Below are 25,190 nucleotides of genomic sequence, written 5' to 3'. Positions count from 1 at the left end.
CCCACACTGCACATTTCGTACCTGTGACTCATTTATTTTGCAACTGGAATTTTTTACCTCTTAATCTCCCTCACCTGTTTCTTTCCTCCCCACCTACTTCCCTCTGGTAAGTGCATTATAGCAACCCTGCATTTTTACTCTCCTCCCACCGTGTTTACTGTTTTTGACATCATATTTTACATCTTTTTGTTCTGTGTATCCTTTAATTACTTATTTCAGATATAGATGATTTTACTACTTTTTTCTTTTAACCTTCCTACTGGCTGTATACATAATTTACTACATTTACTGTATATTTTCCTTACCAATGAGATTTTTACTTTTGTGATTTTCATGTTTCTAGTTGTGGCTTTTTCTTTTTCACATAGTCCCTTCCACATTTATAAAGCTATTTTAGTGGTGCTGAATTCTTTTAGCTTTTGCTTGTTTGTAAAGCTTGATCTCTCTGAATGGAACCTTTCTGGGTAGAGTATTCTTGGTTGTAGGTTTTTATCTTTCATCACTTTAAATGTTATCATGCTACTCCCTCTGGCCTGCAGAGTTTCTGCTGAAAAATTAGCTGATATAGCCTTATGGGAGTTCACTTGTATGTTTTGCTTTTCCCTTGCAGATTTTAATATTCTGTCTTTATCTTTAATTTTTGCCATTTTAATTGCAGTGTGTCTTACTGTGGTCCTCTTTGGGATGATCCTGTTTGGGACTCTGTAATTCCTGGACCCATTTCCTTTCCCAGATTAGGGAAGTTTTCAGCTATTATGTGTTCAAATATGTTCTCTGCCCCTTTCTCTCTTCTCCTTCTGGGACTCTTATAAAGGTATTATGTAAGTGTACATTGAATGTTAGTATCCTTGATGTTGTCCTAGAAGTCTCTTAAACTGTCCTCATTTTTTTAATTCTTTTTTCTTTTTTCTGTTCAGCTTCAGTGATTCCTATTACTCTCTCTTCCAGCTTGCTGATCTGTTCCTCTGTGTCATCTAATCTACTGTTGATTTCTTCTAGAGTATTTTTCATTTCATTTATTAAAATTTTCCTTTCTAGTTCTTCTTTACATTTCCTAGCTCTTTGTTAAAAACGTCTGAGTTCTCACTCTGTTCATCTAGTCTTCTCCCAAACTCTTTGAACATCTTTAAGATCATTACCTTGAACTCTTTATTGGGGTAGATCTCCTATCTCCCCTTCTCTTAGTTCTTCTGGGGCTTTATCTTATTTCTTCATTTGAAATATTGTCCTCTGTCTCCTCATTTTGCCTAATTTGCTATTTTTATTTCTACGTATTTGGTAGGTCGGTTATGTTTCCTGACCTTGGAGAAGTGTTTTTTTGTAGGTGTCTTATGCATTCCAGCAGCATACTCCACTCTGGTCACCAGAGCTCTGTGCTCTAGGGTGCCTCCACGTGGGCTGCGTGGGTCCTTCTACTGTGGCAGGCTGATTACTGTGGGCAGTCAGGTGGCTTGGCTTGCCCCCCATCTGGTTGGTTGCCAGGCCCTGCCTTGTGCAGAGGCTGCTGGCCTGGCCGCTGGTTGGTGGGGCTCAGTTGCAAGGTGGCTGTCTACAGAGCCCTGGAGGTTCTGGCGCTAGTGCTGGCCCACTGGTGGGCTGAGCTGGCTTTTGGGTGGATGGTTGTGAGTCTGGGGCACCTGGACTAGTGTTGGCCTGCTGGTGGGCGGGGCTGTGTCTCCATCAGCATATCTCCTTAACCTGAGGAATCCCAGTACTGATGCTGAAAGGCTGGTGGGCAGAGACCGGCTAGAGGCTAATAAGCTAGAGGGAGGATTCCAAAATGGTGCTTGCCAGCACCAGTGTTGATGTGGTAGAACTAGGTCTCCAAAATGGCTTCTGCAAGTATCTATGTCCCCAGGGTGAGTTCCAGTTGCCTTCATTCCAAACATTCTGGGGCCTCGTGTTCCTGACGTAGGACTTTCAGGCTGGGGAGCCCAGTGTGGGGCTCTGACCACTCACTCACCCTGCAATTATAAATTAGACTCCCTTTTGCCCACCTGAGGATAAGGATCTTGGCTATGCTGCATCTCTGCCCCACCTACTCGACTCGTGTGGTTCCTTCTTTATATAGCTTTAGTTGTAGAAGATCTTTTCTGCTAGTCTTCAGGTCTTTCTCATCAATAGTTGCTTCATAAATAGTTGTAATTTTGGCATGCCCAATGGGGGTGAGCTCAGGGTCTTCCTACACTGCCATCTTGGCCACTCTGCTAGATGAAACTTTGACTTTTAAGTCTTCATTCTACAGATGACAGACCTGTTGCCCAGAGACAATAAGTGACTCAGTCAAACCTAAACAGCAGGATAGAAAAACCTAAGGTTAAAATAAGGAACTCTTCACTTCCAGTCTTTTTTTTTTTTTTTAATGGTGCTTCGTAATTTTAAAAGCTGCCATTTTTATTTATGCTTTTTGCATGTTAAGCTTTTCATACATGGTGAAACTCTACTTCTCTTTGTTTTATGAATTAAATGGAAGTAGATGAGACCCATTTGGTTTTATATATATATATATATATATATATATATATTTAATATAGAAAGGACAGCTGAGTAGATAGATGCACTACCAAATTTCTATTATATGAAAGAACTTTCATTTAAATGCACATCCTGATATAAATGCAAATGATCATTGTGGAAATGAAAAGAATACTGTTTTTTTCTCTCTTTCTGAAGATGGACATTCTATCCTAATTATCACTACTGCTTAAAAGTGGGTAAAAAAACCAACTATTTTTTCCCACTTAATTTTACATTTCACCATGGTGGGTATGTTGGTTTGTGGAGTTTTTAATAATATCTTTAGAAGCTAAGTCAGAAAACACACTTGAAACAGATTCCTACATGGCTTGGGAGATATTTTGTAGCCTATGATGACACTTGGGGTGGAAGGAATTTCCTTTTTCCAGAGCTATATTAATTTCAGATTTCTAAAGCCAAATAAGTTTAATGAAATACAGAAGTTGTCTTTTATATCCTGAAGTGATGTTCGGTGGCAATGTGTTAAAATCCCTTTTTGGACTGAATGATGGGCAGAGAGCTTTAGATAAGTGACATCCATTGCTTCCACTTGGCTACAATGACCTGTTCTGAATTCTGGAAACTAACATGGGTACGTTTCATCAATCTCATTTGATTTGTGAAGAGTTCACTATGGATTTAGGAGCAGATGGGCTACCTGTAGTATTCAAAGATAGCTGACCTTCAGGCTACATCCACTTTCACAACCTTATAATTTTTTATTTTTTTTTTTTAGTGAAGAGGAGGAAGAAAAATTAAGTAAAATAAATGCTCCTTAAATTAAATAGGTAGATATTACTGTGATAAGCACTACTTTTTATTGAGTTTTTGGTAGTGATATTTCAATCTTTGTGTGAATATAGAAATGGCCTCTAATTCATATTCTATAAAATATCAGCAGGTAAAGACTGTTTCTACTGCATAGGCTGTGGGCAGGTGGTGAATGTATGGTCCATATTCATTGAGAATTTTCAGATTATTATAGTTACTTTAGAAGTAGGCCTTGAAAGTATGTGTGTTGTGTTATTTTTTTAAAAATCCACTAATATTGTCATTGGCATGAAGAAATGGAATGAGATTTATTGTCGTTATGGGATTGATACAGGAATGGTGAAATGAGCCAAGTAACCTAATTTCATCTCTAATGCTATGCTGCATGACTGAAAATATTTCATGTGGATGCTATAATTGCCTGAAAGGAGAAGATAGCTTTGTGTTACCTGCTGTCTAGGACCAATATGATTTCCCTCAAAAAAGATATGCAGTTTTCTTTATGTATGTAATTGCATTAAATCAGATTTCAAAGCATACCTCTGTTAGGAAAGGTGATTTGAGCACTACTTCCTTAGCCTTAATTTACACTGAATCTGAACATTTATTTATTGAGTGATTTACATTACATTTACTTAATCATGTTCTATTTAAAGAAGTGCTATTTATATATGAATTGCTATAAGATTATTCTCAGTAATAAAAATGAGTTATCCAAAAAGAGAACACAGTGCAGGTGTTTGTTTTCCTGTTTGTTTTTTGCTCAGCTGATGCGGTACATAGACTAAAGATGGAAAATCATACCTTCACTTTTACTGTAGAGTTGATCAGCAAATTGTGCTTTTGGCACTTTGGCAAGTATTTTTTTAAAACTTATATTTATGTGATTCAGAGTTCTTCCCCTATTGGTTTGTGGTAATCTACTTTAATTTACTAATATTAACCTCTTCTAATTTATGCAGTATGTCTTCATTACAAATATAACTTTTTTTAATAAGGATCATGAAATTAACCAGGATAGTGAGACGGATACATGTGTAACTGTTGGGAATATGGAGCATGCTTTGCCTAAATTTTATTAAATCTACTCTAGAGTCCAAAAACCTTGAGATGTATATGCCATCTCTCTTTTTAATGACTGGTGTTCACCTTCTGTAACTTTTATTTCAGTTTCCAAAAATAGGAGTACAATAAATGCCTCATATATTACTACTTGTGTTTGTCAATGGGAACATTCAAAATGACTCCCTCCTTGAACAAATTTTCACAGACCTTTGCTTTTCAAATAGAATGTCAATGATTTTAGAGTTCATGGCCTCTACCTTAGACATCTGCACAGATGAATGTCTCTAAAATGTTCTCTTTATAGAATTGGGAACTACCAAAGGGGGCCCATTGGAGAGGACATCTTTTTCATTTTAAATCTTTGCATAATTTTTATTTACACGCAACAGCTGAGACTCCACAACAAAAATTAGTCAGTCAGATGTTTATTTCACTGAACTCATTAGAGAAAGTGCACCTGCCTTGCCATAGACACCACTTCTTTGGGGCTAATAGCATTTTTACAAATCCAACATAAAAGATGCATAGCACTCTCAGAGAAAAGTTCAGTTGTAATAGATGATGGTAACTCTAGCATTCGGAGGAGCTTAGATTTAGTCATATCTCTGCCATCTATTAATTATTTTCTGTACTTTATTTTGCTTCCATGAGTGTCATTTCCTAATATTTAAAATAGAGGTGGTGTTATCTGAGATGCCTGCCTCCTAGTCACTTGCCCTATTACTTGGAAGTAAAGTCAGAGTGAGTAATTTCATTATTGGCTATGTGAGGTAAAATATTCGATCTAGACTTGGTGAGTGATTTAATTTGAAATACATATTTATCTACAGAAATCCTAAATCAGTTATGGTTCCCAATGTGTAAATCTAGTGCACATAGGGTAAGGTCACATGAAGAAACATATATACCGTACACACATACCTTAGAAAAACAGCAACCTGTAGACAGTATTTATGGAGTCTAGAGCCTAATTGCTTGAACTAGAATCCTGCTGTATCACTAATAGCTTTGTGATTTTGTGGATAAATTAGCCACTTTATGTCTACATTTCCTCATCTGTAAAACAAGGGAAATAATGTCACTTACTTTATAAGGGGTATTAAAATGTTTAAATGAGTATTAAACTGACTGAAATATGGTAACTCTTTATTCTTATTCTTATTCCTATTGTTATTACTTAGTTGTACAGTTATAAATTTGTAAGGCACTTTAGCAGTTGGGTGTGGTGTGGTTCTTCTCAGAGATATGGCTGGTCTGTTTAGAAATAAATTATAGTGTGAAAAATTTGGAAAAACAAGTCTATAATAGTATATCTAAGAAAATCATGTTTTACTTAATTCAATTTTCTATGTATTATGCCATGGCCATACTTAAACTCATACAAGAATCATGAAGCTAATTCACTTCTTTATTCCTTCCTTCCTTCAAATCGTTTTGAGAGGAGGAAGTGCAATAAATGATAGTCAAAGAAACTGAACTATGTTTGTTAATCCAACTCTACTGGCTACAGTATCTTGGTCAAATTTCTTAACCTTTCTGAATCTCAGTCTCCACATTTGTAAATTGAGTCTATTGTGGGGATTTAATGAGACCGTTGGTTTTTCTTGAAAAGTTCTTAGAACATAGCCTTAGTAAACAGCAACAGTAACAATGACAATAACAACAACAACACAACAAACCAATAATGAGGAGGAGAAGGAAAAAAAGATGGAGAAGGGAGAGGGGAATAATAATAAATTAATAACTACTAATAATTTATTAGTATTATTATTATTAGTTAACAGGGAAATTGTTTGGGGGTCAAAAGTTTGTTTTCTTAAGGGTGTTAAACATTGAATTAGAGGTGTCCCTGGCACATAGTCGTTGCTCAGTACTGGCTGATTGAAGAACTGGATGAATGGGAGTGATCCTTGTGTTGCTGCAGAATAAAAGAAGAAAATAAGAACATGATGTAAATTTCATGTGTCTGAGGCTTTTCTGAACCTACCCTAGTTCTCTGCATTCTGGCCATACATTAGAAAATTAGTTAAGAAGGATATTGTAAACTGAACTATTTATAATTAGCAATATTTTGAGAGTTTAAATATTTTGATGCAACAAATGAAATATTTTGACCCATTAAAAAGCACTACCTTGCTTTAAGATGCAATATTTGAAGTTCTGAAAATTGTCCAAACTTAAGTATGGATGCTCAGTGATAGCGCTATACTAAACTCTCCAGTTAATCATTCATAAGTTATAATACTGGTATTATTTTTAAAACAAATGAACAAAACTTTTGAACCCATACGTTTTTGATGTTTTAACTCTCTAAATTTGCAGTTAAATGATCTACCAACATTGTCCAACTCATTTGATTTTATTGCAATTTTTTTGTTAAATGTCTGTGCCAACTTGATGTTAAGTTCTTCCAATGTGAAGATTATATTTTCTTTTTACATTTTTTCCATTTGGAGATAGATAAAAATATATAAAACATAGTAATCAAAATTTTAGAGTTGACAACCATGTAACTCTAACCCAACACAAGCAAGAGCTTTATTCCAGCACTCCAATATCTGCCTTAATTTAAGTGAGTTCATCATAAGTTTTTGTATGTTATCAAGTCACCTCACCTTTTTATTTCTTCAGGAGAGTATTGTAAAGAGATGGTATAGGATAGATAAAGAGGCAAAAGGGAAATGGTGGATTTTAAAAGTCCTGGGTCAATTGAGAAGCCATATGAAAAACAACAATGGCATAAATAATAACAAACAAAAAACTTGAATTTTACCTCACACCAAACACAAAATTAATTTGAGTGGAATCATTTACCTGAATGTGAAAGATGAAACCAAAAACCTTCTAGACTCTAGAGGATAGTTACATGCTGAATCATAGCAAAAGATAGCAAAGGATGTCTTATACATGACACAGAAAGTCCCAACTGTGTAAGGAAAGATTGATAAATTAGACTTCATTAAAATTAAGAACTTCTGTTCATCAAGAAAACACTATTAAGAGAGAAAATGCAAACAATAAGGAAGACAGAATTTGTACCACATGTATCTAACAAAATAATCATATCCTGAAAATAAAAATGAAAGTTCAATTTAATTGTAAAATAACAGTCCAATTTTTTAAATGCAGGAAACAATAGGTTTATTTGAAAGTTTCAATAATTTGCAAATAAAGTAATGACACCTTTAGTTGAATGTAGTTCACAGAAGAGGATCATGTATTTCACAACAGGGAAAGAATTATCAGATGCATTATTTAAAGAATGTCAACTGCTCAGCTAATTTTTCTCTAAGTAAGTTCATGTAATCAAAGTGGAGTTCATGATTCTACCCAGTGAGGAAGAGGGAATTACTTAGATTGGACTGCATCACTGTGTGGGGAGCAGTGGCAACTGCTTCTGTTTGGAGTGAAAGATTTTACAGTAATACAACAAATTTAATGGACTAGTTTACTCTTTTTCAATTGTGCTGTTAAAGTTTACTATTGAAATACTTGCTCTAGGGAATTACCATTCATTCAGTTTATTTGCAGCCTCTGTCCTATGTAACAGCAGGACAATTTTTTTTTCCTCAGAAAGGTGAAATTGCAACAGAACAATGAATCTCAAATAACAAAAGCAATTGCATTTTTAAAACAGTGTTTTCAGACTTTCTACCACAAATGACAGATTTAAAACAGATTTAAGACAGTGATTAATTTTATTTAATCCATCCTAAGGGATCGTGAAGGTAAATAGTAAAGCTGTGTAAGAAACAAACTGCATAGAAATATCTAGCATTACAGAAATATCCCCCACTTGCTATCTTTTATGACTCTCATCTATTCATTCATAATAAAAAAAGGAAATCAATTATTCTCTATTTTTCCATTTATTGGTGTTCTGTAACTAACAGGACTTTCAAGTAATTACTTTCAACTTTGAAATCATTATTCTTTTTCCAAACTCCCAATCAAGAAAGTCACTGACTGTTATTGACATGTCTTTCAGTGAACCCAGAACTTGTTTTGAGTTGATTCACATAGAGATTATTCCCTTTATGTTCTCACCTCTTTTGAGTTTTTCATCTTTTCTTTTATGCCCTTTTCTATGAATTCTTCTCTTGTCATCCTTGTAACTAAAACTTATCCCTGTAACTAAAAGCATAGTTGAAGTTGACATGAGCCCAGTTGAAAAGAAAGCAAAGTACTTCAACTAGCACTTCAAAAATTAGGATACAAATGGTTAATAAGTGTATGAAAGATACCCAAATTGTGTATTTAATATTCATCTTTATTAATTTTATCCAAAATATGCACATGAAGTTTTTTTTTAATAAAAGACAAACTAGTTATTGTTACTTACATAATAATGTGTTAACTCCCCTAACCCCTTGGGCTAGGGCAGTGAAAGCTGGATAGGAAAATTATCTGTAAGAGGGGCCAGATCTTCCATGAGAGGTGAAGGGAAATGGATTTTCTCTGCTTATACACAGAAAAAAATGGTAGCTACTCCTCCCTCTTCCTGAAAAAAGAGAGAAAACCTTTACTCCTTGAAAATGGGTTGTAAAGGATTCTGGGTTCTTATTCTAACCTTTTGAAATGTAAATGTATCTCTTTAAGGGTCAGATGAACTCTGATGTCTCTGAGTTTGGGGATCTAAAGGTATCTCCAAGAACTTGGACCTCATTTTCCCTTGCAATGTAAATCCATTCCAAAACAGAACTCTCTGGATTTCTCTTACTATTCTTCATCTGTAAATTATTTTCCCAGGGCTTCCTCTTAGTCCAGCATTTTAAGTTGTCCACACAATTTATTCAGAAATCCTGAACTCTGCTGAAACACAAAAATATGTTCCCCAGGTTCCACAAGTTTATGAGTCATCATGGAATTCAAATTAATTAATACTACAATGTGATCAATGTGATACCACTATATACTTAACAGAGAGAGAGGAGGTCAGGGAGAGAGGGAGAGAAAGAAATCATAAGGGCTCAGCTTAATGAATATTCATAAGATGAATTCACCAGTGTTAACAACCATTCAGATCAAGTGATAGAGTATGACCATCCTAGAAGGCTCCTCTCATGCTGCTTCATATGAAAGATAGCCACTACCTTAGTTTATTAAACTATTCTTTTCCCCCCCCCATATTTTAAGGAATTGGCAGAATTTGCTCACAGTGTTTGGGGGCTGGCAAGTCCAAAATGTACAGGGCAGGCTAAGCAGGCTAACAGCTCAGGTAGAATTTGATGCTGCAGTCTTGAGGCAGAACTCTTCTCTTCTGTGAAACCTCTGTTTTTACTTTTCGGGTCTTTGAATCGATGAGGTCTGTTCTCATTATGAAGGGTAATCGCCTCTACTTAAAGTTAATTGATTATAGATGTTAATCACATCTGCAAAATAGCCTGCTTAATATTATGTAAAAACCTAAATGGGAAAATAATTTGAAAAAGAATAGATACATGTATATGTATAACTGAATCACTTTGCTGTACGCCTGAAACTAACACAATATTATTAATCAACTCTACTCCAACATAAAATAAAAAGTTTTAAAAAAAGGTACCAAAAAATTGTATTCCAACTAATTATTTAAACTAGATAAAATGGATAAATCTTTAGAAAATTTCAAACTTCAGAAACTGACTCAAATGAAATAGAAAATCTGAATAGATCTATGACTAGTTTCCTGTGACTCCTATAACAGAGTACCCAAAACTTGGTAGTTTAAAACAACAGAAATGTATTTTCTCACAGTTCTAGAGACCAGAAGTCCAAAATCAATTTCACTGGGCCAAAATAAAAGTGTCAGTAAGACTGCATTTCCTCCACAGGCTCTAGATGAGAATTCATTCCTTACCTCTTTCAGGTTCTGGTGGATGCCAGCATTCCTGGGCTTGTGGCTGCATTATTCTGATTTTCAAGGCCAGCATGATCAAATGTCTCTCTGTCCTGTCTTCAAAATGCCTCCTCTTTTGTACGTATGTCTTCTTTCTTTCATCTGCATCAAACCTCCTCTTTCTTTTAAGGATACTTGTGATTTAGTGCATTTAGGGCCCACCTAGATAATCCAAAATAATCTCTTCATCTCAAAATACTTAATCACATCTGCAAAGACACCATCATATGAGGTAACATTTGCTGGTTTTAGGGACTGGGTCTAAAACAGTGTTAATGTGGATGACTCAGTATTCTACATCATAAAGCATTCCTATAACAAGTAATAAATTAATAATCCAAAAACTTCCTCAGAATGAAAGCCAAGGCACCAGTGAATCTGATGAATTCTATGAAATGGCTAAAGAAGAATTAACATCAGTCCTTCAAAACTCTTTCAAAAATTAGAAGTTCATTTTCCAACTTATTCAGTGAGGCTAGGAATATCCCGAAACCACAATCAGACACATAAAAATTATGGATCAATATCTCCTGTAAATATTAACAAAATAATTCATAAAAAATAATAGAAAAATGAATTCACCAACATATAAAAAGCATTATACACCATGACTAAGTGGGATCAATGTAACACATCATATAAAAGAATAAATGAGGGGCTTCCCTGGTGGCGCAGTGGTTGAGAGTCCGCCTGTGGATGCAGGGCACACGGGTTCATGCCCCGGTCCAGGAGGATCCCACATGCCGTGGAGCGGCTGGGCCTGTGAGCCATGGCTGCTGGGCCTGCGCATCCGGAGCCTGTGCTCCGCAACGGGAGAGGCCACAACAGTGAGAGGCCCACGTACTGCAAAAAAAAAAAAAAAAGTATAAATGATAAAAACAACATGACCATTTCAATAGATGCCGAAAAAGCATTTAATAAAATGCAGCACACATTCATGTTAACATCCCATAGGCACGTACACACACATACACACAAATCACACAACAACCTAGAAATAGTAGGAACATTCACAATCTGATAAAACATTGTATGAAAAACCCATACTTTTTCTATTATATGTAATGATGAAAGACTGAATACTTTGTCCCTAAGAAAAGGAACAAGACAAGAATGTCTGTTTTCATTACTTCTATTTAACATTATACTGTTCTAGCCAGTAAAATTAGGTAAGACAGAGAAACAAAACTCATCCACATTGTAGAAGAAAAAGAAAAGCTACCTCTATTCACAATGAGGCATTTACAGGAACAATATAAACTATTTGAATAAACACTAGCAAGTTTGCAGAATACAAAATCAATATAAAATGTGTTGTATTTCTATACAACTGCAATGAACAATATGAAAATTTAGAAAACAATTCCATTTATAATAGCGTGATAAAAAAGAAAATACATAGGGATAAATTTAACAAAATAAGTTCAAGACATATGCACTGACAATTACAAAACATTGTTGAAAGACATTAAAGAAGGCCTAAATTAATGGGAAGATATCCAATGCTTATGGATTGGAAGACATCATTTTTAAGATGGCAGTGATCCCTAAATTGATCTACTGATTCATTGAAATCCCAATAAAATCCCAGCTGCCTTTTTGTATAAATCAAGAGGCTGATCCTTGACTATATGGAAATGCAAAGGACCAAGATTAGCCAACATACTCTTGAAAAGAAGAACTAAGTTGGAGGGCTCATCCTTCCATATCTCTGCATTTACTACAAAGCTACGGAGGTCAAGACAGTGTGGTACTGCATAAGCATCGATATATAGATAAATAGGATAATATTGAGAGTATCAAAATAAACTCATAATTTTAATCAACTGATTTTAGATAGGGTTGCCAATATACCTCAACAGGGAAAGAATAATATTTACAACACATAGTTGCTGAGACAACTGGATACCCACATGCAAAAGAATGATAGCTGATCTCTATCTTGTACCCATATACAAAAATTAGCTCGAAAATATCACAAACATAAATGTCAGAGCTAACATTGTAAAACTCTTATAAGAAAATATATGAGTAAATCTCCTATATGTAATGGTTTCTTAGATATGACATCAAAATCACAAGCTAAAAAGGAAAAAATAGATTGATTTGACTTAATAAAATTAAAAATTGTGCCTCAAAGGACATCATCAAGAGGGAAATCCAACACGTCATTAAAGCAGTATTTTAAAATCATGTATTTGATAACAGATTTGTATCCAGAACATATAAAGAATACTTACAACTGAACAATAAGAAGATAAATAACCCAACAAAATGTGTAAATGATTTTAATAGACATTTCTCTAAAGCAAATACCGAGTGGTCAATAAGCACATGAAAGGATGCTCTACAATATTAGTTATTAGGGAAATTCAAATCAAAACCACAATGAGGTACCACATCACACCTACTAGAATGGTTAAAATTAAAATGAAAGAAAGGCACGCAAATACAAACGTTGACAGGAATTTGTAGAAATCAGAACCCTCCTGCTTTGTTGGTGGAATTGTCAAGTGGTACAGACAGGTTGGAAAACAGTTTAATAATTTCACAAAATGTTACATATAGGCATACACTCAAGAGAATTAAAAATCTATATCCATTCAAAAACTTGTACAGGAATTTTCCTAACAGCATTATTCATATTAAGGAAAATGAGAAATAACCTAAATGCCCATCAACTGATTAATGGATAAAGAAAATCTGGTATAGTCATTCAAAGGAATATAATTTAATAATAAATAAGAATGAAAAACTGGCGCATGATACACATGAATGAACATTGAGAACATTATGCTAAGTGAAAGAAGCCAGACATGTTTAAAAGGCCACATATTGAGTAACCCTATTTATATAAATTATCCATAAGAGGCAGCTACATAGAGACAGAAGTAGATTTGTGTTTCCCAAAGATTCGGGAGGCTAAGTCGGGGAATGGATTGGTTTCTAACTTAGACAGTGGTGATGGTTGCACAACTATGTAAATATACTAAAAACTACTGAATTGTACAGATTTGAAGGAGGAGGAAATTTAATGGTTTGTGTATTATATCACAGTAAAGCTGTTATTTTAAAAATGTATTAGTGTGCAGAGTATCTTTCACACTTGTGATATTTATATAATATAGATATTTCACAGTTGTGATCTATAATATTTAGATTTTTAAAATTTCACATTTGTTACAAAAACTGGAAATCAGGAAAATATCAACAAATTATACCTGAGATAAAATTAGATCAGAAAAATAGAAAGGAAATGTTGAATGGAAACCAACATGCAATAGTAAGAATGAAAATCAGAGCTACCACAGAATGGCCATTTTCTTTGCCAAAAAAATTTAGTCATTATATGTTGCATCTTTTAAACTAATCTTAAATGTCTCAGTCATATTTCTAATTGGAGAATATTAGTAAACTAACAAATGCAGTGTCAGATACTTATCATAAAATTACCAAGCACTAGGTAAATTTCTTTCTTCTGGCATCATTAACTATAGCTTTATTAGTGCTGCTTTAAACATCAGCTTGTACTTTTACTTCAGCTATATAATTAAGCATGCAAGTCACATAAATATACTGAAATTAAGTTTCTACAGTGTATATGCAATAATTTTACAATCAAAATATTACTTTACTTTATTATAGGCATAGTTTATGTAAGAGAAAATATGAAATTTTCTATACAGTAAAAGAACTGGAAGGAGATATGCAAATATATTTTAAGATTAATATTTTGCTTATGCATGTAGAGAAGTATAAAATTATAAATATACAGGTCAATTAATTTTTGCAACATGAGATCACCTATGTAACGATTATTCATCTGGAATGGAATTCTTTATATGATATGGCCAGAGTATCAACATCAGTTTTTTATGTGTGAATATTCACTCGATCTAGCCAGCTTGAGGGATGGTTATTAGGTGATATGGGGCACATTTCGTTCCACCGGCCTCTCCTTTGGGTCCAAAGGAGATTTGCTGAGAGTGGTTCAGCTGCTAAGTCCAAAGGTTTTCAGACTTGAAATGCAGATATTTTATGGGTAATGTGTGTAATCAGAGATGGCAGCAGTCTACCAAGTGTTTGGGGGGTTGTGAAACTCCCTAAGTGTATTGGAGAAGCCTTTTATATCCTGGTTATAGAAATTACCAAGCTTTTGTGGGACCAGCTCAGGAATGCCAAACCTGAGAAGTAATCAGATGGATTAGTTTGAGGTGTTCCCTTGCCCTCTGGGTTAATTGAGGTATCCTGAAGTAGCTTCTGTACCCAGTTGTCCTCTTCCAGGAGTGGCCAGGATTTATATAGTCCAAGTGTTGGTTTTCAGTCCTGCTCTCCAGTCTCTGTATTGAAAATACAGTACTTTTTCTGTTGAATTATGGTAGGTCCTTAGTTGTAAATCAAAGGACCATTATACAAATGGAGCTGTTTCTGGAGTCTATTATGTTCCATTGGCCCATTTGTCTGTTGTATCAAATCATGCTGTCTCAATTATGGCTATGAGTCATGATACCTGGTTGTATATGTCCTATAATTTTTTGTTTTCTTTCAAGCTGGACTTAATTTAACCAGGGTATTCTAGGTTGTTTGCGTTATTTGTGTTTTAGAATAAGCTTATCTATTTTCACAAAACATCTTCTGGATGCTTCTGATTTTATTGACTCTGTAGCTCAATTTGTGTTGAGAATTATTTTCTGTTAGCACTTTAACTATTATTTAAATGTACTTCTGGCTTACGTAATTCCATATTAAGGAACTCCATGTGGGATTCACTTTTCTTTATATTTATTCAGTCTGGAATTTGTAGAGCCTTTTGAATTTGTAGGTTGATGTTTTTCATCAGTTTTACAATATTTATAGTCCTTATCTCTTTCAGTATTGCTTATCAGAGTTCATTCCATGAATCATCTCCTTTTGGAACTCCAATTATCCACATGTTGGACCATTGTACTATAATTATCATTCTTTTTTTGAGTGTCAATTTGAATGTTATTTATTGATATGACAATCTGACTTTCTGCTGACCTTTTACTGCTTGTCTTCAGTTGTTAAATTTATTTAGTGTTTAATTTCAGCTTTTTAATTTATAATTCTGCATTACCTATTTGATTCTTTTAAAGGATTTTATTCTCTGATGAAATTTTCTAGTTTATTTTTGTTTTTTTTTTCAGCATGTTGTCCTCAATTTTGTTGACCATGTTAAGATTAGTAATTTAAAAGGAGCTTATATCTGTTGTTTATTTGTTCTTTTATGTTTCTGTTTTATACACATACCTCTGGACATGCCTAGAAATTTTTACTTGAATCTTGGACATTTAGTATAATATTTTAAAATCTTCCCTTCTTGATATTTTACTGTAATCTTTGCTGGGCAGACACATTAGAGATCAATCATAATAATATAACTAGGAAATAAGGTATGACCAAGTTGAACTTTTGGTAAAGTTCTGTCAACATTTTGTTTTCTCTAGATTCTGGGTTGTAACTCTATGGTATTTCTGGTGAGTCCTGAAATATAATTATTTTTTCTTTAGAAGAATTGAATTGATGAATACTCTGATCTGCTTATTGGAATATTTATACCATGTTTGTTTAACTTCCTAAACTACATGACTTCCCTTAAAGAGAAAAATGGCAGTGTCTCAGGCTCAGTTCCTCACTTTTTGCTTCTAAGTAGTTAGTATCTTGCCCTTTAAGTCTCCAAACTTTTCTCCCTAACCCCATGAGATCATCAGAAGCTCTCTGTTCTTAAGTAACATCCCTGCGAACTAACAAAACCTGGATTCAAAGCCTCTTGCCCTGTGCTCAGAATATTGTGATTGTTGACTGTAAACTATCATCTCTACATTTCCTCTCCCTCAGGGCTCTTGGGTCTCCTAGTGCAGTAGCTTCAGCATCTCTCTGACATTAACCAAAAAAAAAAAGTTGTTGTAGTATTACATATATTTTTTTTAGCTTTCAGGTTGCTTTCTCCAGAAACATTGTCTTAACACTATTTTCATAGTGCTCAAAATACTCTTATCATATTCATGAACAAGAGTAACACCAAGATGTTTTTAATTATTTCTTTTTCAGAGTGAGAGGAAAGTAACCTCTTGTTATATTTCAAATATGTTCTATAATCATTATTTCATTTTATGTATAAAATAAATTAAAAGTAGTTGGGGGAGAAAGAGTAAGTTATGTGAAGAATTTTTGTTCTTGATTTTCTTCTAACCTCTGAGTGTGGAGGAGAATTTCATGAGCGTTAAAATGTATGAGTCAGTATTCAATCATTTGATAAATTAATGGTCATTTGCATAGACTAGGCAAATAGTAATGGACCCTGGAACTTAAGGGCAACATCATATTGCAATTACAGCATATAATATTTTATTAAGTATATTATATTGTACAAATATATGGTGTAGATAAACATCTAAGGGATCATTAACTGGGTTAGGTATGGCTGATTTAATGTATCTTTATATGAATATGTATTGTATTTATAATTACATATTTGTCCTTCAACTGATGGTTTTGGTTGCTATTATTGTGTCCCATATGTACAACTGTGATGAAATATACAGTGACCAGCTGCACCTTCTGTTCTGACACTCTTGTGAGCCATTTGACAAACTATTATTTTAGACTCTGCCAGTGGAGCCTTTGTCTCCAGAAATGCTGCTTCTTACCCTCGCAGGCGCACCATGTTTTTCTTCAGTCATGCTGCTGCTGATTGCTATAGTCCATCCCAGTCTGCTGCTGCCTCTCCCTGCCACTGACATTTATGCCACAGTGCTTCATATATGCTCTGTGCATCCCTGGAGAATTAATCCTGCTTGCCTTTTATACAGTTTTCCTTTTTTTAGGTTATTCTACTTTCTCAGATTTAATATTCAGGTAAAATTCTTTATAGAGTGAAAAGCCCTGTGTAGGTGAGTTATGATGAGCATCTTCGCCCTCTACAGTGACTTACTGGAGATTTTATTTTTCTGTCCTCAAGTGTAAAGCTAGAAAATGAAACCCTTCCTCAGAATATGTGAAAGAGAAACATTGAGTCACAAATAGAATAAACATTTCCAAGTAAATAAATTAGATAATTTTTAATAATCTAAGTAAAATATTCACAACACTGATCATAACCTTGACTTCTCCAAAGAAATGTCAGAGTAAATATCTTGGGTTATTGTGCACTTCATCATGTTCTCAGTGAACATCCACAGAACATTTTTCCATCTAAGGGCTATCTAACTCATCATATCCAATTAATCACATCCTAATTGTGATAGTTTAAAGTAGCATGCAACAGAAATATTCATTCACATACTATTCTGAAAAAAGTGATGCTCACCTGAATTTGTCCAAATTTATCTAGCTTTGGGGCCTGTTTGAAGTGATATAGAGAGGAAAGGAATATGGCATATTTGGGGCATTGAAAGAAGGACAAGAAATACTGTGTTTTAATACATGGTCTCTGTCAGTTTTTATGGATAGTGTTTTAGCTTCCTTATACCTATTATGTTATGCAAATGCTGGCCCCCTGCTTTAGATGTGTGCCTTAGAAACTATCTAATTACTCTATTTTTTTCTTAATGCCCTTTGTCCCTGTATTTTTTGTTGTTGTTTTAGATTTTTTTCCTCCTGTATTCCCTTTGCCATATTCAGTGTTCTTCAATAATGTAAGAACATATGATAATTCCATATTTAATTTTTTGAGGAAACTACATACTGTTTTTCATAGACGCTGTATCATTTTACATTTCCACCAGAAGTACAGGGGTTCCAATTTGTTCACATCCCCACTTACGGATATATATCCAAAAGAATTGAAATCAAGATCTCAGAGAGATTAACTCAATTTTTCATCAAGAGATGAATGGATAAAGAAATTGTGGTCTATACATATAATGGAATACTATTAAGTCTTTAAAAAGAAGGAAATTCTGCCATTTGCAATAACATGATGAACCTTGAGGACATTTTGCTAAGTGAAATAAACCAGTAACAGAAGGACAAATATTATATGATTCCACTTACATGAGGTATTTAAAATAGTAAATCTCATAAAGCAGAAAATACAGTAGTGGTTGGCAGGGGCAGGGAGTGGGGGAAGCGGGGGATTGTTCTTAAATAAGTGTAAAATTTCAGTTACTCTAGATGGGTTAATTTTAAACATCTGCTGTGCAACATGGTTCCTATAGTTAACAATACCATATTGTTTACTTCAAAATTTTTTAAGTGTTCTTACCACAAGAAAATATAGAGGGACATAAGGAAATATGGGGCCATGTCAATATATTTATCACCTTCATTGTGGTGATGATATCACAAGTGTTTGCATATGTCCAAACTCATCCAATTATATACATTAACTATGTTCAGTATTTTTAATATCAATTATATCTCAATAAAGCTGTTACAAAAAGAGAAAAAATAGGGAAGGGGCACTTTAAATGTTCTTTTAGTGAGAAGAAATGTAATGGGTTCTCTGTTCTGTCACGCTTGAAAAGTTGTAGGCAGCTGAAGCTCTTGGGTTTTCCAGATTAATCATTTTGTGCCCTAAGTAATGTGGAAATCAGCAGAGTAGGAGATCTTGAGAGTTAAAGCATACTAACTTCAGAAGTTTTTTAAAATATTTAGGAATTATGATAGCCACTTGTGACAGTGCTAGAGCAGGGTAAAAGGTAAGACAGAGCATCATATCATACTCTCCATCTTGCCCTTTTTTTTTTTTTTTTTGCGGTATGTGGGCCTCTCACTGTTGTGGCCTCTCCCGTTTGCCAGAGCACAGGCTCCGGACGCGCAGGCTCAGCGGCCATGGCTCACGGGCCCAGCCGCTCCGCGGCATGTGGGATCTTCCCAGACCGGGGCACGAACCCGTGTCCCCTGCATCGGCAGGTGGGCTCTCAACCACTGCCCCACCAGGGAAGCCCCTTGCCCTTTTTTTTAAGCATTGGATTTGTATCTTTTAATTTAAGCATTTAAAGGATGTTTTAGGTAATATAAATTAATAATTTAAAAGCTGTACTTCCAAAATATCTTTCTTAGATGCTCCTCTAAAATGTATTTGGAAATATAGACATTTTAGGAATTCTGCATAAATTATCTCCTTTTGAAAACAAATAATACGCTTTAATTTATTCTGTGTTCTCTAGTGAAGAATTTTGCTTAATTTTCTGTAATTGAATATTTCCCAAACTTATTTGACCACAACAAAATTTATTTTGTTACATAACCCTTCTTAACATCCTTGAATTCTTTCTCAGATTTCATTTTCTTCTAATATAACACTTATTAACGTATCAAGTAGTTAGGTTTCCCTCAAACACCTTAAAGTACTTAACTGCACAAAAATAGATTAACAAGGTATCCATTGACTTGTCTCTCCAGTTTATCTTCTATACTGTTTTCAAAACTAGCTTTCTAAAACATATTTTAGTCTTCTGGAAAAAAATCAAAATACATCCTTTTGTCTGTATACTCGTTTAAACTATATTTGTATTTTATTAAATATTCATGTATGCTATGATAATGAGTGCTATGGTCTATATTCAATATACTTTATCATGTATAAATCTCCCTGAATTTTAGTCATACTGAGCCATTCCCCTAAAGCAGTTCCCTAGCTGTATCTTAACCCCTTAAGCTATGTTATTTATTTATTTATTTATTTTTGCGGTGCGCGGGCCTCTCACTATCGCAGCCTCTCTTCTTGCAGAGCACAGGCTTCAGACGCGCAGGCTCAGTAGTTGTGGCTCACGGGCCTAGTTGCTCCGCGGCATGTGGGATCTTCCCGGACTGGGGCACGAACCCGTGTCCCCTGCATCGGCAGGCGGACTCTCAACCACTGCCCCACCAGGGAAGCCCAAGCTATGTTATTTTAATCTCTCTGTATTCCACCAGTCAAAATCATATGCATCTGTCCTAGTTGCACAATATAAAAGTTGTATTTTACTTACATATAACCTCCCCTACAAGCCTTATAGAAACTAGAAATTTATACAGATCTTTTGTCTGTGTTCCCAGAGCTCATGAGTTGTATCTCAGTTATATTGATAGAATGTATTTAAATCCAAGATATTCCATAGTTTGTTTATAGCATTTGTGTCTCTCTCACGTTTAGTGCATTGTTTTGATCATAAGATGTATGCAGTATTTGACAAATGATGAGAGTCCGTATTTTCAGTGATGTTTTCCTAATTATTTTTCCCTCTGGTATTCTTACAGTTCATTATCTGAAACATATTTTAGGTACTTTGTTTCTTTTGCATAAGTGATTAAAATACTTAAAGGCAAAGTATTCAAGTCAGAAATATTTTTAAATAGTGTATAGTGCCTGAAACAGAGCTAGGCAAATAGGAGACTTAATAAACACTTCTTACATGGAAAGCATTTCTAGATTTGTTTTTTTTTAAGATGTCATTATATTTGTCTAAACATTTCCACAGGAATCTTTAGAACATTTTTACGGAGGCAATAGTAATAGACAGGACTACACAGGGTGTCTAGGAGTCTAGTTTTAGTCAATAGAATTTGTATAATTAAACTTGAAAGAGCAGCAAGGGAGGCAAATACATTTTACTTGAAGTGAAGCTTGTGCTCTTGTAGATTTCTGATATGTAAAGCTCCTACTTGTTGGCCCATAGAAAATAAAAATTTATGCATGGTGAATGTCCAATCAAGTTAAATATGTCTAGAAAAATAACTGTTTTGTCATATTCCATGATATGGGTGAATAGTCAAACAGGTAAGAGAATAAAAAGCTCACATATTTTGGAATTTTGTACTCAAGATCTCTTTCACTACACACACAAAATAAAAATCTAGGATGAATAATTGAAAATTTAGGGAACTTTTGAAGAACACTTTTGTCATTGCTATGTTTACTGCTCACATTTCCACATATTTTTACATGTTTCCTCAGGTCCATATTCAGTGAAGTAGGACTGCTTCTATTTATATCATCAGAGCTCCCTTACATTTAGATTTGTTCATCTACTGTTAGCACATCGATGATACATTTTGCATATGGGGTCTGAATTACTTAGAGAAAATTATTGGTTTTCATTTTCTTTGAATTTAGGAAATCATTTTCTGTCCTGTTATAGAAAGAATGAGCATATGGATGAAATATTGGTAACTTTCCTATGCTATCCAAGGCATATACTTTTCTAGGAAAAAAAGACAGTATTGTAAATATTTTAGAGTCATAAATACTTCTGAGTCAAATGAAATACTTATTCATTTCTGCTAAGTCTTCATGTTTATGCTGTGTTGGTGGGATGGTAAAGAAGCTGAGAGGGATTTTGCCTTTTTAAATATCAGGTATAGAACTCTTCTGTACACATTATAGCTACCATGTGGTGAGTATTTTCTTCCAGTTTTCATGCATCTGAATAATATACAGCCACCCTGAAAAGTGATATTTTTCAGCATTCATGATTTGATTGGCAAATGATTCAGTTGGTATCTATACTTTCTGTATGACTGAGAGCTCTAGAAAGTCACTTTTTAAATCGGCAAGCATATGTAAAGAGTCACCTTCATAAAGACCACTTGAGTATGTTTAATTTACACTCAGGGATGGGGGATTTAGAGAATGCCTGTTTAGTTAGTGGACTCGATCAACACCCACCAGGTATACCACTGTATCTTCTCTTTCTTATTTTCTGACTTACTCTTTTCCTTGATGACCGACCTGCATTCTTTTTTCCCCTCAAGTCCAAGTTTATGGAAGTATTTGTCTTTTGTCTGTTAGTGTGAAGATAGATAGCATACTTTCCTCTGTCTCCTTTATCTTATACTTTATCCTCTCCCTGTTTTATTTTCTATCAGCAAGTCAAAAGCATCTCCTTTGGAAATGTCATTAGTAACTAGAAATGGGAGGGGGGACAGAAAAGTGTGCATTGACTTTTGGAGGCTTTATTCCAGAGATTTTACATGTCATTTACACTCACATCTCATTAGCTATTAGAGTGAAATGCAATCCTACTTTGTGATTAGAAGGAGAAACAGAAATGCTGTAGATCAGCATTAAGGACTACTACAAGAGATTAGTTCAGTCTAGTAATAGCCTATAATTTATCTTTAATTTTTAAATGAGAACACTAAGTGAAATTCTAAGAAATATGTTGATCTATGAAAATAAAACGTTATTAAAAATCCAGAGATATAATTCAGCTTACTACAAAAAGTAACTCATTATATCCTATGTGGTGTGTGCTACTGGTCACAGTAATGTCATTACAGGTGGCAGAAAGCGATGTGCATAAACCACGTTATGTGCGAGTTGAGAAAGCATTTCAGGATGGATTACCTGTATTGTCTCTTACTTTGAGGCTGGTATTGGGCAGGAATAATACATGTTGGTATAATTATTCTTTATTCCCCATGAATTATTCTCACTGGCAGATATGACACTGGAAATGTAAGTGATTTTTGCTGCTTATTGGCAAAGTTGGAGTTGGATTTCTCATTTTTTAAGGAATAATCAGGTTAAAATTAACCTACCTTGAGTATGGTAGGCAGAATTCCAGAAGAGAGTTGAAGTATACTGATGTCTTCCTTGTGCTTGCATAGTTCAGGTGTCAGCCATAGAAGCTGGAAGAGTTTATATAGAATATACTCCTTCTCTGGCCCTCTTCTTTCTGAGATTTAATTTTTAAATTTCCAGCAAATGTGGATATGGTTTCCTGGACTTTGTCTTCTGGTTCCTTAAAATAGCAAATGTGTTTATTGGAGTTTTAGTCATCTGCATGTTGTGGTATTGTCATTTGACCATAGGGTCAAAGCCCTAAAAATAAGATATTCAACTAATGTTGTTCTATTCTTTAAAGTGTTGACTTCCTTCTGCTATCTGCCTTCTTTCCTAAACTCTCCAGTGCTTCTAATGTATATATTTGTTATCTCCATCAGATTAGGTCCATAATAGTTCTTAAATATAAACTTCTAGAATTGCTGTCAAAGAACATATTGCAAGAGTAATGGCAGTGCATATATTTGAGTCTCCTGACACATTCTGCAAAAATCCACAGTTAAACAACAAAAGCCCAAAATGAGGGGGTGACCTGTTGTTGAGAGTAGGGGGCACAAACAGAGTGAAGAGAGTGTTCCCAGAGAGGAGTGGCATGGCCTGTCCTGTCAGAGGCTAAACAGCCAGAATGGCATCCATTCATTGGGGTAGTCCCACAGGTATGTCAAAACCAATTAATATGAGAAGCATGTCTTTATGGAGGCATTGCTTGGCATGTCATAGTGTAACTCAAAAAGGGTGAGAGGGTGTTCAGTTGCAAGATGTGGATGCAATACATAGGGTCAAAGCAGAGAGAGGAAGATGTCCTAATGGAGGAGATGTAGTAGCAGAGATGGGAGATCAGTTACATGAGGATGGGATGAGATGATGAAATAGTATACATGTTAAGGATAATTGAAGCCAGATTTCTCACTTTCTCTGATAGGGGATCATGAGGCAATAGGTTGTCAAATACTTTCAAGTAATTCAGGAATAAGTTCTTTGTATTTATTATATTTTCAAACATTATAAATATTAAAAACATTTAAAGTATATATTTACAAAATAATTTAAAAAGACCTCATTGGACTCTTCCAGTTTCAGACCTGACATGTAAAGGGCTCAGAAGGTGTCACTCCCATCACAAAAATAAGAAAACAAAAACTTAAACTGAAAATCAATGACATTTCATGGACCCGTCAGAGAACTGAGTTTGCAGGGCAAACCACCAAGCAGAAATCTTGAGATACAGGAAAATCCAGAAAGTCACAGCATAGGTGTACTACTTAGGACAGAAGCCACCAGAACCATAAACACATACACTTAAATTTAATGAATTGCTGGAGGATAAGTGTACAATAACATAAAATTGAGAAACTCCTGGGTCTTCAGTATTATGGGGGACACCATAATTTTGTAGCTTTTACCTCCAAGAATCTTGACAAGTTCTCATGATGAAAATCCAAGAAAGATCCCCTCCTGCCTTTGGCAAAAGAAAGGGAAGAATAATCATTTTGAAATGCACCAGAGTGTTCTTCATAACTAAGTCCTCCTTTATGTGGGTAAAGGCAAATGTCTTTGGAAAAATGTCTGATTCTAAAACTGGTTAGTAAATATACAAGATGAACCTAGAATATCCTGTAGTGCCAGAAAGTAAAGCAGTGCTGCAAAAAATATCAGTATTATGAGTGTATGTCGAAGATATACAGAATCCAACTGAAAGGACTCCCAAAGGCTAAAGGTGGAACAATTTAGCATGAAAATAAAGTAGCATTATATTATAGCTAAATGTATAAAATAAATGTCTATGTGTCCATATTGATATAAGTAAATGATTAATAAAATAATAGTGGAAGAGACTAATCTCTTTTTTTTTTTTTTTGCCGTACGCGGGCCTCTCACTGTTGTGGCCTCTCCCGTTGCGGAGCACAGGCTCCGGACGCACAGGCTCAGCGGTCTTTCCTGATAAAGGCAGAGCTGTTTCTGGAGGAAGGCATTAAATCATGCTGCTAACTCTGCCCCACTATTTTGTACACTTTAGGATGAAACTGGAAATGTCTTCAAATAGAAATTTATATAAGAGCATTAAATAACTTCAAACTCAATGTGTTTGTTCAAGGATGAACTAAGGGTTCCTATGCAGGTTGTACTTAGTAGTCAAGCAGAAGCACACTGAAGATCTTTAAAGAGTAGGAAAGGACTGAGACTTTCTACAGTTTTCAATATTTAAAAGTTTTAGTAATAACAAAACATTTCTAATAACCTTTGCTTTTTATGGCCTATTTGTTTCCCCCCCCCCCCCGGGAGTTGCATTGATCAAAATTATTTTGGTAGCTTAAAACTGAACAAAAGATTGGGAGATTTGGATTGACATATATACGCTAATATGTATAAAATAGATAGCTAATAAGAACCTGCTGTATAAAAAAATAAATAAAATTTAAAAATTAAAAAAAAATAAGTTATAAA

The sequence above is a fragment of the Aethalodelphis obliquidens genome, unplaced genomic scaffold (assembly GCF_003676395.1).
Source record: "Aethalodelphis obliquidens isolate GAN/ISIS:26980383/991018 unplaced genomic scaffold, ASM367639v1 scaffold5, whole genome shotgun sequence".
NCBI lineage: Eukaryota > Metazoa > Chordata > Mammalia > Artiodactyla > Delphinidae > Aethalodelphis > Aethalodelphis obliquidens.
The sequence above is the reverse complement of the archived record's forward strand: the minus strand, read 5'-3'. Positions refer to the sequence as shown.